The sequence below is a fragment of the Leucopleurus acutus genome (genome assembly GCF_964270905.1).
Source record: "Leucopleurus acutus genome assembly, chromosome: 9".
NCBI lineage: Eukaryota > Metazoa > Chordata > Mammalia > Artiodactyla > Delphinidae > Leucopleurus > Leucopleurus acutus.
The window spans coordinates 105945540-105962864 of NC_139144.1; the positions used below are offsets into that span (position 1 = coordinate 105945540).

The following is a 17325-nucleotide window of genomic DNA, read 5'->3' on the forward strand; positions in this document are numbered from 1 at the left end:
TCTTTTCCATCATGGTTTATCACAGGATATGGAATACAGTTCCCTGTGCTGTACAGTAGGACCTTGTTTATCCATTCTATATATAATAGCTTATATCTGCTAATCCCACCTCCCAGTGCATCCCTCCCCACCTCCCTGACCCTTGGCAACCACAAGTCTGTTCCCTATGTCTGTGAGTCTGTTTCTGTTTCACAGATAAGCTCATTTGTGCTGTATTTTAGATTCCACGTATAAGGGATATCATATGGTATTTGTCTTTCTCTGCCTGACTGACTTCACTTAGTGTGATAATCTCAAGGTCCATCTGTGTTGCTGCAAATGGCATTATTTCATTCGTTTTTATGGCTGCGTAGTATTCCACTGTGTATATATAGCACATCTTCTCTATCCATTCATCTGTCGATGGACGTTTAGGTTCCTTCCATGCCCTGGCTATTGCAAATAGTGCTGCTATGAACACTGGGGAGCATGTATCTTTTCGATTAGAGTTTTCTCTGTGTATGTGCCCAGGAATGGGATTGCTGGATCCTATGGTGGCTCTATTTTCAGTTTTTTGAGGCACCTCCATACTGTTCTCCATAGTGGCTGCACCAGTTTACATTCCCACCGACAGTGTAGGAGGGCACCCTTTACTCCACACCCTCTGCAGCATTTGTTATTTATAGACTTTTTGATGATGGCCATTCTGATCTGTGTGAGGTGGTACCTCGTAGTTTTGATTTGCGTTTTTCTGATAACTAGCGGTGCTGAGCATCTTTTCATGTGCCTGTTGGCCGTTTGTGTGTCTACTTTAGAGAAATGTCTATTTAGATTTTCCCATTTTTTTTAACATCTTTATTGGGGTATAATTGCTTTACAATGGTGTGTTAGTTTCTGCTTTATAACAAAGTGAATCAGTCATACATAAACATATGTTCCCATATGTCTTCCCTCTTGTGTCTCCCTCCCTCCCACCCTCCCTATCCCACCCCTCCAGGCTGTCACAAAGCACCGAGCCAATATCCCTGTGCCATGCAGCTGCTTCCCACTAGCTATCTACCTTACTACATTTGTTAGTGTATATATGTCTATGCCTCTCTCTCGTCCTGTCACAGCTGACCCTTCCCCCTCCCCATAACCTCAAGTCCGTTCTCTAGGAGGTCTGCGTCTTTATTCCTGCCTTACCCCTAGGTTCTTCATGACATTTTTTTTTCTTAAATTCCATATATATGTGTTAGCATACGGTATTTGTCTTTTTCTTTCTGACTTACTTCACTCTGTATGACAGACTCTAGGTCTATCCACCTCATTACAAATAGCTCAATTTCGTTTCCTTTTATGGCTGAGTAATATTCCATTGTATATATGTGCCACATCTTCTTTATCCATTCATCCGATGACGGGCACTTAGGTTGTTTCCATCTCCGGGCTATTGTAAATAGAGCTGCAATGAACGTTTTGGTACATGACTCTTTTTGAATTTTGGTTTTCTCAGGGTATATGCCCAGTAGTGGGATTGCTGGGTCATATGGTAGTTCTATTTGTAGTTTTTTAAGGAACCTCCATACTGTTCTCCATAGTGGCTGAACCAATTCACATTCCCACCAGCAGTGCAAGAGTGTTCCCTTTTCTCCACACCCTCTCCAGCATTTATTGTTTCCAGATTTTTTGATGATGGCCATTCTGACTGGTGTGAGATGATATCTCATTGTAGTTTTGATTTGCATTTGTCTAATGATTAATGATGTTGAGCATTCTTTCATGTGTTTGTTGGCAGTCTGTATATCTTCTTTGGAGAAATGCCTATTTAGGTCTTCTGCCCATTTTTGGGTTGGGTTGTTTGTTTCTTTGTTATTGAGCTGCATGAGCTGCTTGTAAATTTTGGAAATTAATCCTATGACAGTTGCTTCATTTGCAAATATCTTCTCCCATTCTGAGGGTTGTCTTTTGGTCTTGTTTATGGTTTCCTTTGCTGTGCAAATGCTTTTAAGTTTCATTAGGTCCCATTTGTTTATTTTTGTTTTTATTTCCATTTCTCTAGGAGATGGGTCAAAAAGGATCTTGCTGTGATTTATGTTATAGAGTGTTCTGCCTATGTTTTCCTCTAAGAGTTTGATAGTATCTGGCCTTACATTTAGGTCTTTAATCCATTTTGAGTTTATTTTTGTGTATGGTGTTAGGGAGTGATCTAATCTCATACTTTTAAAAGTACCTGTCCAGTTTTCCCAGCACCACTTATTGAGGAGGCTGTCCTTTCTCCACTGTACATTCCTGCCACCTTTATCAAAGATAAGGTATCCATATGTGTGTGGGTTTATCTCTGGGCTTTCTATCCTGTTCCATTGATCTATCTTTCTGTTTTTGTGCCAGTACCATACCGTCTTGATAACTGTAGCTTTGTAGTATAGTCTGAAGTCAGGGAGCCTGATTCCTCCAGTTCCTTTTTTCGTTCTCAAGATTGCTTTGGCTATTCGGGGTCTTTTGTGTTTCCATAAAAATTGCAAAATTTTTTGTTCTAGTTCTGTGAAAAATACCAGTGGTAGTTTGATAGGGATTGCATTGAATCTATAGATTGCTTTGGGTAGTAGAGTCATTTTCACAATGTTGATTCTTCCAATCAGTGGTATATCTCTCCATCTATTTGTATCATCTTTAATTTCTTTCATCAGTGTCTTATAATTTTCTGCATACAGGTCTTTTTTCTCCTTAGGTAGGTTTATTCCTAGATATTTTATTCTTTTTGTTGCAATGGTAAATGGGAGTGTTTTCTTGATTTCACTTTCAGATTTTTCATCATTAGTATATAGGAATGCCAGAGATTTCTGTGCATTAATTTTGTATCCTGCCACTCTACCAAATTCATTGATTAGCTCTAGTAGTTTTCTGGTAGCATCTTTAGGATTCTCTATGTATAGGATCATGTCATCTGCAAACAGTGACAGCTTTACTTCTTCTTTTCCGATTTGGATTCCTTTTATTTCCTTTTCTTCTCTGATTGCTGTGGCTAAAACTTCCAAAACTATGTTGAATAAGAGTGGTGAGAGTGGGCGACCTTGTCTTGTTCCTGATCTTAGTGGAAATGCTTTCAGTTTTTCACCATTGAGGATGATGTTTGCTGTGGGCTTGTCATATATGGCCTTTATTCTGTTGAGGAAAGTTCCCTCTATGCCTACTTTCTGCAGGGTTTTTATCATAAATGGGTGTTGAATTTTGTCAAAAGCTTTCTCTGCATCTATTGAGAAGATCATATGGTTTTTCTCCTTCAATTTGTTAATATGGTTTATCACATTGATAGATTTGCGTATATTGAAGAATCCTTGCATTCCTGGAATAAACCCCACTTGATCATGGTGTATGATCCGTTTAATGTGCTGTTGGATTCTGTTTCTAGTCTTTTGTTGAGGATTTTTGCATCTATGTTCCTCAGTGATATTGGCCTGTAGTTTTCCTTCTTTGTGACATCCTTGTCTGGTTTTGGTATCAAGGTGATGGTGGCCTCGTAGAAGGAGTTTGGAAGTGTTCCTCCCTCTGCTATATTTTGGAAGAGTTTGAGAAGGATAGGTGTTAGCTCTTCTCTAAATGTTTGATAGAATTCGCCTGTGAAGCCATCTGGTCCTGGGCTTTTGTTTGTTGGAAGATTTTTAATCACAGTTTCAATTTCAGTGCTTGTGATTGGTCTGTTCATATTTTCTATTTCTTCCTGATTCAGTCTTGGCAGGTTGTGCATTTCTAAGAATTTGTCCATTTCTTCCAGATTGTCCATTTTATTGGCATAGAGTTGCTTGTAGTAATCTCTCATGATCTCTTTTATCTCTGCAGTGTCAGTTGTTACTTCTCCTTTTTCATTTCTAATTCTATTGATTTGAGTCTTCTCCCTTTTTTTCTTGATGAGTCTGACTAGTGGTTTATCTATTTTGTTTATCTTCTCAAAGAACCAGCTTTTAGTTTTATTGATCTTTGCTATTGTTTCCTTCATTTCTTTTTCATTTATTTCTGATCTGATTTTTATGATTTCTTTCCTTCTGCTAGCTTTGGGGTTTTTTTGTTCTTCTTTCTCTAATTGCTTGAGGTGCAAGGTTAGGTTGTTTATTCGAGATGTTTCCTATTTCTTAAGATCGGCTTGTATTGCTATAAACTTCCCCCTTAGAACTGCTTTTGCTGCATCCCATAGGTTTTGGGTCGTCGTGTCTCCATTGTCATTTGTTTCTAGGTATTTTTTGATTTCCTCTTTGATTTCTTCAGTGATCACTTCATTATTAAGTAGTGTATTGTTTAGCCTCCATGTGTTTGTATTTTTTACAGATCTTTTCCTGTAATTGATATCTAGTCTCATGGTTTTGTGGTCAGAAAAGATACTTGATACAATTTAAATTTTGTTAAATTTACCAAGGCTTGATTTGTGACCCAAGATATGATCTATCCTGGAGAATGTTCCATGAGCACTTGAGAAAAATGTGTATTCTGTTGTTTTTGGATGGAGTGTCCTATAAATATCAATTAAGTCCATCTTGTTTAATGTATCATTTAAAGCTTGTGTTTCCTTATTTATTTTCATTTTGGATGATCTGTCCATGGGTGAAAGTGGGGTGTTTAAGTCCCCTACTATGAATGTGTTACTGTCGATTTCCCCTTTTATGCCTGTTAGTATTTGCCTTATGTATTGAGGTGCTCCTATGTTGGGTGCATAAATATTTACAATTGTTATATCTTCTTCTTGGATCGATCCTTTGATCATTATGTAGTGTTCTTCTTTTTCTCTTTTAATAGTCCTTATTTTAAAGTCTATTTTGTCTGATATGAGAATTGCTACTCCAGCTTTCTTTTGGTTTCCATTTGCATGGAATATCTTTTTCCATCCCCTTACTTTCAGTCTGTATGTGTCTCTAGGTCTGAAGTGGGTCTCTTGTAGACAGCATATATAAGGGTCTTGTTTTTGTATCCATTCAGCTAATCTATGTCTTTTGGTGGGAGCATTTAGTCCATTTACATTTAAGGTAATTATCGATATGTATGTTCCTATTCCCATTTTCTAAATTGTTTCGGGCTCGTTATTATAGGTCTTTTCCTTCTCTTGTGTTTCTTGCCTAGAGAAGTTCCTTTAGCATTTGTTGTACAGCTGGTTTGGTGGTGCTGAACTCTCTCAGCTTTTGCTTGTCTGTAAAGGTTTTAATTTCTCCATCAAATCTGAATGAGATCCTTGCTGGGTAGAGTAATCTTGGCTGCATGTTTTTCTCCTTCATCACTTTCAGTATGTCCTGCCACTCCCTTCTGGCTTGTAGGGTTTCTGCTGAGAGATCAGCTGTTAACGTTATGGGGATTCCCTTATGTGTTATTTGTTGTTTTTCCCTTGCTGCTTTTAATATGCTTTCTTTGTATTTAATTTTTGACAGTTTGATTAATATGTGTCTTGCCGTATTTCTCCTTGTATTTATCCTGTATGGGACTCTCTGTGCTTCCTGGACTTGATTAAATATTTGCTTTCCCATATTAGGGAAGTTTTTAACTATAATGTCTTCAAATATTTTCTCAGTCCCTTTCTTTTTCTCTTCTTCTTCTGGAACCCCTATAATTCGAATGTTGGTGAGTTTAATGTTGTCCCAGAGGTCTCTGAGACTGTCCTCAGTTCTTTTCCTTCTTTTTTCTTTATTCTGCTCTGCAGTGGTTATTTCCACTATTTTATCTTCCAGGTCACTTATGCGTTCTTCTGCCTCAGTTATTCTGCTATTGATCCCATCTAGAGTACTTTTAATTTCATTTATTGTGTTGTTCATCGTTGCTTGTTTCATCTTTATTTCTTCTAGGTCCTTGTTAACTGATTCTTGCATTTTGTCCATTCTATTTCCAAGATTTCGGATCATCCTTACTATCATTATTCTGAATTCTTTTTCAGGTAGACTGGCTATTTCCTCTTCATTTGTTAGGTCTGGTGCATTTTTATCTTGCTCCTTCATCTGCTGTGTGTTTCTCTGTCTTCTCATTTTGCTTATCTTACTGTGTTTGGGGTCTCCTTTTTGCAGGCTGCAGGTTCATAGTTCCCGTTTGTTTTGGCATCTGTCCCCAGTGGCTAAGGTTGGTTCAGTGGGTTGTGTAGGCTTCCTGGTGGAGGGGACTAGTGCCTGTGTTCTGGTGGATGAGGCTGGATCTTGTCTCTCTAGTGGGCAGGTTCATGTCTGGTGTTGTGTTTTGTGGTGTCTGTGGCCTTATTATGATTTTAGGCAGCCTCTCTGCTAATGGGTGGGCTTGTGTTCCTGTTTTGCTAGTTGTTTGGCATACGTTGTCCAGCACTGTGGCTTGCTGGTCGTTGAGTGAAGCTGGGTGCTGGTGTTAAGATGGAGGTCTCTGGGAGATTTTCGCCGTTTGATATTATGTGGAGCTGGAAGGTCTCTTGTTGACCAGTGTCCTGAAGTTGGCTCTCCTACCTCAGAGGCAGAGCCCTGACTCCTGGCTGGAGCACCAAGAGCCTTTCATCCACACGGCTCAGAATAAAAGGGAGAAAACGTAGAGGGAATTAGTAGAAGTATGAGGAAAGAAAGAAGGAAAGGAGGGAAGGAAGGAAGGAAGGAAGAAAGAAAGAAAGAAGCAAAGAAGGAAAGAAGGCAAGAAGGAAAGAAAGGAGGGAGGGAGGGAGGAAGGAAGGAGGGAAAGAAGGAAAAAAGACAGAAAGAAAGAAGATACAGTAAAAATAAAATAAAGTATAATAAACATATTGAATTAAAAAATTCTTATTTAGAAAAAAAAAGGGACGGATAGAACCTTAGGACAAATGTTGGAAGCAAAGCTATACAGACAAAATCTTACACAGAAGCATACATATACGCCCTCACTAAAAGAGGTAAAGGGGGAAAAATCGTAAATCTTGCTGTCAGAGACCACCTCCTCAATTTGGGATGATTCGTTGTCTAAAGGAAGGAAAGAAAGAACGAAGGTAAAGTATAATAACGTTATTAAAATTAAAATTGATTATTAAGAAAAAAATTTTAAAAAAAAACCATGGACGGATAGAACCCTGGCACAAATGCTGGAAGCAAGACTATACAGACAAGATCTCACACAGAAGCACACACACACACATTCACAAAAAGAGGAAAGGGGAGAAAATCAGAGATCTTGCTCCTAAAGTCCACTTCCTTAATTTGGGATGATTGGTTGTCTATTCAGGTATTCCATAGATGCAGGTTCATCAAGTTGATTGTAGAGCTTTAATCCGCTGCTTCTGAGGCTGCTGGGAGAGATTTCCCTTTCTCTTCTTTGTTCGCACAGCTCCCGGGGCTCAGCTTTGGATGGGGCCCCGCCTCTGCGTGTAGATCGCCGGAGGGCGTCTGTTCTTCGCTCAGACAGGACGGGGTTAAGGGAGCCGCTGATTCGGGGGCTCTGGCGCACTCGGGCCGGGGGGAGGGAGGGGCATGGCGTGCGGGGCGGGCCTGCGGCGGCAGAGGCCGGCGTGACGTTGCAGCAGCCTGAGGCCCGCCGTGCGTTCTCCCGGGGAAGTTGTCCCTGGATCCCGGGACCCTGGCAGTGGCGGGCTGCACAGGCTCCCGGAAGGGGGGTGTGGAGAGTGACCTGTGTTCGCACACAGGCCCCTTGGTGGCGGCAGCAGCAGCCTTAGCATCTCATGCCCGTCTCTGGGGTCCGCGCTGTTAGCCGCGGCTCGCGCCCGTCTCTGGAGCTCCTTTAAGCGGCGCTCGTAATCCCTTCTCCTTGCGCACCAGGAAACAAAGAGGGAAGGAAAAGTCTCCTGCCTCTTCGGCAGGTGCAGACTTTTCCCCGGACTCCCTCCCGGCTAGCCGTGGCGCACTAACCCTCTGCAGGCTGTGTTCACGCCGCCAACCCCAGTCCTCTCCCTGCGCTCCGACGGAAGCCCGAGCCTTGGCTCCCAGCCCCGCCCGCCCCGGCGGGGGAGCAGACAAGCCTCTTGGGCTGGTGAGTGCCGGTCGGCACCGATCCTCTGTGCGGGAATGTCTCCGCTTTGCCCCCCGCACCCCTGTGGTTGCGCTCTCCTCCGCGGCTCCGAAGCTTCCCCCTCCGCCACCTGCAGTCTCCGCCCGCGAGGGGGCTTCCTAATGTGTGGAAACTTTTCCTCCTTCACAGCTCCCTCCCACTGGTGCAGGTGCCGTCCCTATTCTTTTGTCTCTGTTTTTTCTTTTTTTCTTTTGCCCTACCCAGGTACGTGGGGAGTTTCTTGCCTTTTGGGAGGTCTGAGGTCTTCTGCCAGCGTTCAGTAGGTGTTCTGTAGGAGTTGTTCCACGTGTAGATGTATTTCTGGTGAATCTGTGGGGAGGAAGGTGATCTCCACGTCTTACTCTTCCGCCATCTTCCCCCCCTTTTTTTTTTTTTGATATTGAGTTGTATGAGCTGTTTCTGTATTTTGGACATTAATCCCTTGTCAGTTGCATTGTTTGCAAATATTTTCTCCCAGTCAGTAGGTTGTCTTTTTGTTTACAGTTTCCTTTGCTGTGCAAAAGCTTATGTTTGATTAGGTCCCATTTGTTTGTTTTTGCTTTTATTTCTACTGCCTTGGGAGGCTGACCTAAGAAAACATTGGTACCTTTTATGTCAGAGAATGTTTTCCCTGTGTTCTCTTCTAGGAGTTTTATGGTGTCATGTCTTACGTTTAAGTCTTTAAGCCATTTTGAGTTTATTTTTGTGTATGGTGTGAGGGTGTGTTCTAACTTCATTGATTTACATGTGGCTGTCCAACCTTCCCAACTCTCTTTTTCTCATTGTAAATTTTTGCCTCCTTGTCGAAGATTAATTGACTAGGTGTGTGGGCTTATTTCTGGGATCTCTGTTGTGTTCCATTGGTCCATATATCTGTTTTTGTGCCAAGTACCATGCGCTGTTTTGATTACTGTAGCTTTGTAGTGTTGTCTGAAGTCTGGGAGGGTTACATCTCCTGCTTTGTTCTTTTTCCTCAGGATTGCTTTGGTAATATTTTGGGTCTTTTATGGTTCCATGTAAATTTTAGGATTATTCTAGTTCTGTGAAAAATGTCATGGGTAATTTGATAGGGATTGCATTAAATCTATAGATTGGGTAGTACAACCATTTTGACAATGTTAATTCTTCCAGTGCAAGAACATGGAATATCCTTCCATTTCTTTGAATCCTCTTCAGTTTCCTTCATTAATGTTTTATAGTTCTCAGCCCATAAGTCTTTCACCTCATTGGTCAGATTTATTCCTAAGTATTTTTTGATGTGATTTTAAACAGGATCGTTTTTTACATTCCCTTTCTGATATTTCATTGTTAATGTAAAAAAAATGCAGCCCACTTCTGTATGTTAATCTTGTATCCTGCTACCTTGCTGAACTCATTTATCAGTTCCAGTAGTTTCTGCATGGAGTCTTTAGGGTTTTCTATATGTATCATGTTATATGAATATAATGACAGTTTTACCTCTTACCTACCAATTGGATACCTTTTTATTTGTTGTCTGATTGCTGTGGTTAGGACTTCCAATACTCTTTTGAATAGCAGTGGTGAGAGCGGGCATCCTTGTCTTGTTCCAGATCTTAGCAAGAATGCTTTTAGGTTTTCACCGTTGAGTATTATGTTGGCTGTTGGTTTGTCATAAATAGCTTTTGTTATGTTGAAATGTTCCCTCTATACCCACTTTTGTAAGCATTTTTTTAATCATGAATGGATGCTGAATTTTATCAAATGCTTTTTCTGCATCTATTGAGATGATCATATGGGTTTTGTGTTTTGGCGATGTGGTGTATTACGTTGATTTTTGCATATGTTGAACCATCCTTGTGACCCTGGGATGGATCCAGCTTGGTCATGGGTATGATCTTTTTTTATATGTTGTTGGATTCGGTTTGCTAATGTTTTGTTGAGAATTTTTGCATCTATATTCAAACATATTGGCCTGTAATTTTCTTTTTTGGTAGTGTCCTTGTCTGGTTTTGGTATTGGGGTGATGGTGGCTTCATAGAATGTCTTTGGGAGTGTTCCCTCCTCTTCAGTCTTTTGGAAGAGTTTGAGAATGATTGGTTTAAGTTTTTCTTTGTGTGCTGGGTAGAATTTGCCTGTGAAGCCATCTGGTCTTGGACTTTTGTAGAGAGTTGTTATTATTATTATTATTACAGATTCTATTTCACTTCCAGTGATAGGTCTGTTCAGATTATCTTCTTATCTGTTCAAATTATCTTCTTGATTCAGTTTTGGTGGGCTGTGTGTTTCTAGAAACTTGTCCATTTTTTCTAAGTTGTCTAGTTTGTTGGTATATAATTGTTCATAGTATTTTCTCATGGTTTCGTATGGTTTTCTGTGGTATCAGTTGTAATTTCTCCTCTTTCATTTATTGTATTTGGGTCCTCTCTCTTTTCTTGGTGAGCCTGGCCAGAGGTTTGTCCATTTTGTTTACCCTTTCAAAGAACCAGCTCTTGGTTTTATTGATTTTTTTTTCTATTGCTTTTTAATCTCTACTTCCTCTCTGATCTCTATTGTTTCCTTCCTTCTGCTGACTTTAGGTTTTGTCTTTTCTTTTTCTAATTCTTCTAGGTGGTAGGTTAGGTTTATTTATTTGAGATTTTTCTTGTTTCTCTTAAAAAATTTTTTAATTTTTAAAATAAATTTATTTAGTTATTTTTGGCTGCATTGGCTCTTCATTGCTGCACGCGGGCTTTCTCTCGTTGCGGTGAGCAGAGGGCTACCCTTCATTGCAGTGCGTGGGCTTCTCATTGTGGTGGCTTCTCTTGTTGTGGAGCATGGGCTCTATGCCCGTGGGCTTCAGTAGTTGTGGCTCGTGGGCTCTAGAACACAGGCTCAGTAGTTGTGGTGCACGGCCTTAGTTGCTCCGCGGCATGTGGGATCTTCCCGGACCAGGGCTCGAACCTGTGTCCCCTGCATTGGCAGGCAGATTCTTAACCACTGTGCCACCAGGGAAGTCTAAGATTTTTGTTGTTTCTTGAAGAGAGTCTGTATTGCTATGAACTTCCAAGAACTGCTTTTGCTGCATCCCATAGATTTTGTATGGTTGTGTTTTCATTGTCATTTGTCTCAAGGTATTTATTAATTTACTTTTTTTTTAAAAAGGGCATATGCATTGTTTTTTGTTTGTTTGTTTTAAAGAAGATGTTGGGGGTAGGATTTTATTAATTAATTTATTTTTGCTGTGCTGCGTCTTCGTTTCTGTGCGAGGGCTTTATTTGCGGCGAGCCGGGGCCGCTCTTCATCGCGGTGCACGGGCCTCTCACTATGGCGGCCTCTCGTTGCGGAGCACAGGCTCCAGACACGCAGGCTCAGTAGTTGTGGCTCATGGGCCTAGTTGCTCTGCGCCATGTGGGATCCTCCCAGACCAGGGCTTGAACCCGTTTCCCCTGCATTAGCAGGCAGATTCTCAACCACTGTGCCACCAGGGAAGCCCTGATTTACTTCTTGATTTCATCATTGACCCATTGGTTTTTTAGTAACATGTTACTTAGTCTCCATGTAATCGGGTTTTTTTTTCTTGTTTTTCTGTGGTTGATTTCTAGTTTCATGCAACTGTGGTCAGAAAAGATGCTGAAATAATCTCTATACTCTTAATTTGTTGAGGCTTGTTTTGTGCCCTAGTATGTGGTCAATCCTAGAGAATGTTCCATGTTCACTTGAAAAGAATGTGTATTCTGGGTTTTTTTGTTGTTGTTCTTTGTTTTTTTTTAAAATCTAATGTCCTGAAAATATCATTAGTCTAACTGTTCTATTGTATCATTTAGGATCTCTGTTGCCTTACTGATTTTCTGTCTAGAAGATCTGCCCATTGATGTGATGGGGCGTTAAATTCTCCTGCTATTATTGTATTCCTGTCAGTTTTGCCCTTTGTTAGTATTTGTTTTATGTATTTGGGTGCTCCCGTATTAGGTGCATATATGTTGATGAGTGTAATATCCTTTTCTTGTATTGATCCTTTTTATCATTATATAGTGTCCTTCTTTATCTTTATTGCCTTTGTTTTAAAGTCTGTCTTGTCTGATGTGAGTATGGCTACCCTTGCTTTCTTGTCATTTCATGCCATGACAAGACATCTTTTTCCAGCCCCTCGCTTTCAATCTGTGTCCTTTGCCCTATAGTGGGTCTCTTGTAGGCAGCATATTGTAGGCTCATGTTTTTTTTTTTTTATCCAGTCTGCCACTGTGTCTTTTGATTGGAGCATTTAGTCCGTTGACATTTAAGGTAATTATTGATATGTATTTATTGCCATCTTAAACCTTGTTTTCGAATTGATTTTGTATTTCTTCTTTGTTCTTTTCCTTTTGAGTTCGATCCTCTTTTATATTATGCTTGTGTTCTCTTTGGTTTTTGTGAATCTATTATATGTTTTTGATTTGTGGCTACCCTGTTTTTCAAGTATGTTAACCCCTTCCAATATCTATTTGCTTTAGACTGGTAGTCATATAGGCTCAAACACATTCTGAAAAATATATATGTACATTTTCTTACTCTCCTTCCCCACATTTTATGATTTTGATGTCCTCTTCTACATCTGCATGCCTATGCTTTTGCTGTTCATTGTGGTTGTCATTGCTTTCACAGAAATCGTATTTTTTAATTTTTTTAAAATCTGTGTACTGGCTTATTTAAGTGATTTACTTTCCAATTGTGATTTTTTCTTTCCTATAGATTCTTGCTTCTCTTCTATTTAGAGAAGACCTTTCAATATTTCCTTTAGGACAGGTTTAGTATTGCTGTGTTCTTTTAGTTTTTTTACTTGTCTGAGAAATTCTTTCTCTCTCCTATTCTGAATGATGATCTTGCTGGGTAGAGTATCGTAAGTTGCAGATTTTTCCCTTTCAGGACTTTGTATATATCTTCCTTCCTTCTCCCTCCTGGCCTGCAATGTGTCTGTGGAGAAATCAGCTGATAGCCTTATGGGGTTCCCTTGTCATTAACTCTTTGCTTTTCTCTTGCTGCCTTTAGAGACCTTTCTTTAACTTTTGCCATTTTAATTATGTCTTGGTGTAGGTCTGTTTGGGACACTCTGTGCTTCCTGTATGTGGATATCTGTTTCGTTCTTTAGGTTTGGGAAGTTTTCAGCCATAATTTCTTCAAATACATTTTCGGTCCCCTTTTCCCTTTCTTCTCCTTCTGGGATCCCTATTCTGTGTGGATTGGCACGCTTTATATTATCCCATAGGTCTTTTATATTGCTCTCATTTTTTTTTTCATTTGGCTTTCTGTCTGCTGTTCTGATTAGGTGATTTCCATTATTCTGTCTTCCAGATCACTTACTCGTTATTCATTATTCAATCTGCCTTTTATCGCCTTAAGCTTAGCTTTCGTCTTGGCAAATGACTTTTCTAATTTTTTTTTTGGTTCCTCTTCATAGTTTCTAGTTCCTTGATAACAGTAATCTGCATCTCTAGCAATAGCCCTTCTTAATTCCTTCAGTATTTTCATTATCTCCTTTTTGAATTTGGTGTCTATTAGACTGAAGAGGTCTGTTTCATTGTTCTTTCAGGGGAATTCTCTTGACCTTTTAACTGGGAGCGATTCCTCTGCTGCTTCATTTTATTTATGCTTCTCTATGAGTTTAGGAGAAACAATTATCTACTGTGGTCTTGGAGGGCTATCTTTATGCGGGAGTTTCCCTGTGTAGCTTGCATAGGTTTAATATTTTTGGTGCTAGGGCTGTTTTGAGTACGGATGCCTGCCGCCTCTTTCCTCAGTGTGTCCTGGCCGTCATCCCCCTGAAAGGGGGTGTAACTGGTGTTGTGGGGACCAGAGCCTGTCCAGTTGTTGAGCGGGGCCTCCTCTTTGCTCTGTGGTTGTCACTGCCCTGTTGGGGGCAGGGTCTGCTCCGCAGCTGTTGGAGCAGAAGCCCCTGGATCCGTTTTCAAGCTGCAGTGTGGGGTAGGCAGGATTGGAGTGGTCCCACTGGGAGAGGAGCCACTGAGTATTGCCCCGCTGGAGCAGTCCCCACGTGCAGAGCACACTGCCTGGTGTCACCTGTCACCCATTGCGTGGGCTCCCAGAATGCACTGTTGTTGGCACTCCTCTCGGCCTCACCTCCATGGTGGGGATGCAGGCAGTTGGCCTTGGTGTCCCTCAGGTACTGTGTTCACAAAACCACCAGTGCAGGTCCACTGAAGTCAGGTACCAGGACTGCAGTAGTTACACACCTAGACCTGCTGTGGGAGCTACGGAAGCAGCCCAGACCCCGGCCCCGCCCCATGTGTGCACCCACACAGAGCCCACAGCTGCTAAGGCCGGGCCTGTCCCAGCCATGGAAGCACCCGTTGTCCACCCAGCACTGAGTTTGCAAAGCTGGCGGCAGTGGCACAAATCTGTGGATTGTACAGCAACAGGGAGAGGGCTCTGATTTCAGCCCCGCCTCGGCGTGTAGACAGCCCACTGGCTCTTGTGCGTGCTCCCAGAGCTGGTGAAGGCAGCGCCGTGTCAGCTGAGAGTGCGGAGAAAGAGGCCGCTCTGGGGGGCCCAGCCCTCCCTTTGCGCACGTTAACAATGGGGTTCCAACGGCGGCGCGAGCTGACTGTGAGCACGCAGAGTGAGGCTGCTCTGGCAGGCCCCACCTTTCCCTTCACGTGCCCCTTAACAACGGCGCTTCGCTTCTATGGCGGGTTGGGCTTCTTCCGCGCAGCCCATACTGCACTCCAGCCCCTTCAGGCTGTGTCCGTGCAGCCGACTCCAGTCCTCTCCCTTGGTCTGTCCTCTGAAGCCTGAGTTTCAGCCCCCAAACCCCGCACGTACCAGCAGGCGTGTGTTTCGGGCTGGGGACTGCAGGGAGGTAGCACAGACCCTCTGTGCTGGTCTCTGTCTCTTCTGCCTGCCGCATACCGGCTGCCTCGCTCTCCTCTGAGCCTCTGAAGCCCCCTTTCTGTCCCCGCTGATCTCCCCGTGAGCGAGGGTCTTCCCAGTGTGCGGGAACCTTTCCTCTTTCGCAGCTCCCTCCCAGGGGTGTGCAGGTCCCGTCCTGCTCCCTTTTTTCCCTTCATCCTACGGGGTTACGTGGAGATCTTCCTTGCACCTCTGGGTGTCTGAGGTTCTCTGCCAATGTGAGAGCTGCTCCACGTGTAGATGTACTTCTGATGTATTTGTGGGAGAGGGCGAGCTCCATGTCTTTCTATTCCGCCATCTTGGTTCAAAGTCCTGGGCTTTGTCTGCACAGAGACACGATCCTGGGCTTACCTGGATGCAGCGTGTATGTTGTTGTCTTCAGTGGCGTTCACATTTCTTCCACCCTTACTTGCAAAGTGAGACGGGATACAGACGGGTCACACTCCTCACAGGTGACCAGCTGCGCCCGGTCACCAAGCACTGGAAACGTGCCTGGCGCGAGTGAGGAGCTGCACTGTCCATCTCAGTGTTGTGAATTTTAACTTAAAATGAACACCGGTGGGGGAGGGATAAATTGGGAGATTGGGATTGACATACACACACTACTATATATAAAATAGATAATAAGAACCTACTGTACGGCACAGAGAACTCTGTTCAGTACTCTGTAATGACCTATATGGGCAAAGAATCTAAAAAAGAGTGTGTATATGTATAACTGATTCACTTTGCTGTACACCTGAAACTAACACGACATTGTAAATCAACTACACTCCAATAAAAATTAATTTTAAAAAGTTGGCACTAACTCAGTTACTGGAAAACACCTTACCCTTAGAATAACTTGGGTATATATATCTTTTTAAACTGTAAGTGGTATGAAATATAAAAAAAGAAAAAAGTAAAACTCAATTAAAAATATTACTTGTAAATGAAACAGTATTTTAGATAGATTAAATAAAACTTTAGAAACTAAATCTAAAAGCTTTTACTGTGGCTACCAGAAACTTTAAAATTACGTATGTGGTTTGCATTTCTATTAAAAAACCTTGAGCCAGACGAAAACAACAGGACTAAGTGAAAGACTTCTTTTCCTAGGAGAAATAATTTTCTAACCTAATCAGCTTCTCCAAGAAGCTGATTTACCTTATTCTTAAATGTTCACATGGAACTTCCTCTGAGCCACCAATCAGTGCTTAGCAGCTGTGCCAGCCAGTTGGCCGCAGACAGCTCCTGGGGTCTTTAAGGATTATTCTTGGCAGGTTTTGAGAAAAACACTCATTGAAAGGTTCATCAAGTCAGTCATACTTGCATGTTGGTTAAACAAACCCCGCCTCCACTGAAGACTGAACAGGTGCATATACTCTACCCAGAAGGCCCTTATTCCATCATTATCTTCACTTTTCTTCAAGGGTGTAAGAAGGAGGGCCATATTCTGCGATCAAGATTTTGTTCCAACTTATGAAACTCTTCTGTACTTCTGGGATTTTACAGATTCGAAATTATTTCATATCAGCACTCATTCCACCTGTTGTACATGAGGAGAAAAGGTCCGTTCTACAGGTAAGTATCCCTAAGTTTGCTTAGGTACAAAAGTATGAGCTAAAATGTACACACAGTTTGAGATACAGTTTGTAAAAATGCAAGTGCGTGCCGCCATGTGGTGCATCTGAACAAAACTGCTGTTCGGGTGTATTTTACGGAGCTCAACAGATGAATGTTTCCAGTGGACAATCAGCGTATCAATCACTCGTGTTGAGAGAGAGTGAAGGTGTACCCACACGGCAGCGGCTGGGTCACTGGGAAGTTGCCACAGGTCAAGGCTTTTGAGACGGCACAGGTCAGGTTGAAGGAGTTGAGCCTCACTTGAAAATCGTGAAGTCGTGGGCGATTTCCATCCCATTGGTAGGAGTAACTCCATGAGTTGGGAGAACACCTGAAGTAATGATGTCTTCAGTGTGTATAACCAACGTCAGAGACTTGCGGGAATGCTGAGAATTCCTGGGATGGGGAGTTCACTAACTTTCTTAATACACATGCTCCACTTAAACTGTGTTTAAGAATTAAACTGTAGAGACTGTGCAATTGGTGAGTAGACTTGGGAGTAGATCACAACTCCTTCTAGGAAGACATCTCAGACGTTGCTATGGAGGCAAATCCAGTGTTTCAGGAACACACCTGACGAGCAGTGACGTGAGGGCAGTGCTGAACCTCTCTGTGACAGTATCGTTCTTGAATATATTAATAAATGTAGTATATTATATATTCATGTTAGTAATTACTGATAAGGTGGTAGTCTCCAGTATGCTTCTGTACCTACAGCCCAACAGGACGTGTATTAGAACCATGCCTGGAATAGAAGCGGGATATATATATATATATATATATGGGTTTTTGTGGTATTAACGATTCTGGCTGGTTGGTGCCTGCCTGTTTGTAGTAATTGCTAAATATTCTGAATATGCCTCTGCCCAGGAATTTATTTATTACCTTGACAGAAATGGCTACCTTCCAGAAATTATTTCTTTGGGAGAAAATTTACTAGAAAATATTTTGCCTGGAAAT

At 41.9% G+C, this 17325-nt stretch overlaps 1 long non-coding RNA gene across 1 annotated transcript in view; it reads left to right on the forward strand.

Annotated features, from left to right (window-relative positions):
- The window catches only part of LOC309966558, a 30160-nt gene extending 13843 nt beyond the window's left edge, over nucleotides 1-16317 (forward strand). The window contains exon 4 of the long non-coding RNA XR_014326462.1: nucleotides 16173-16317. This is a non-coding gene — a long non-coding RNA (uncharacterized lncRNA). The remainder of the gene's footprint in view (nucleotides 1-16172) is intronic.
- Nucleotides 16318-17325: the final 1008 nt, after the last annotated feature.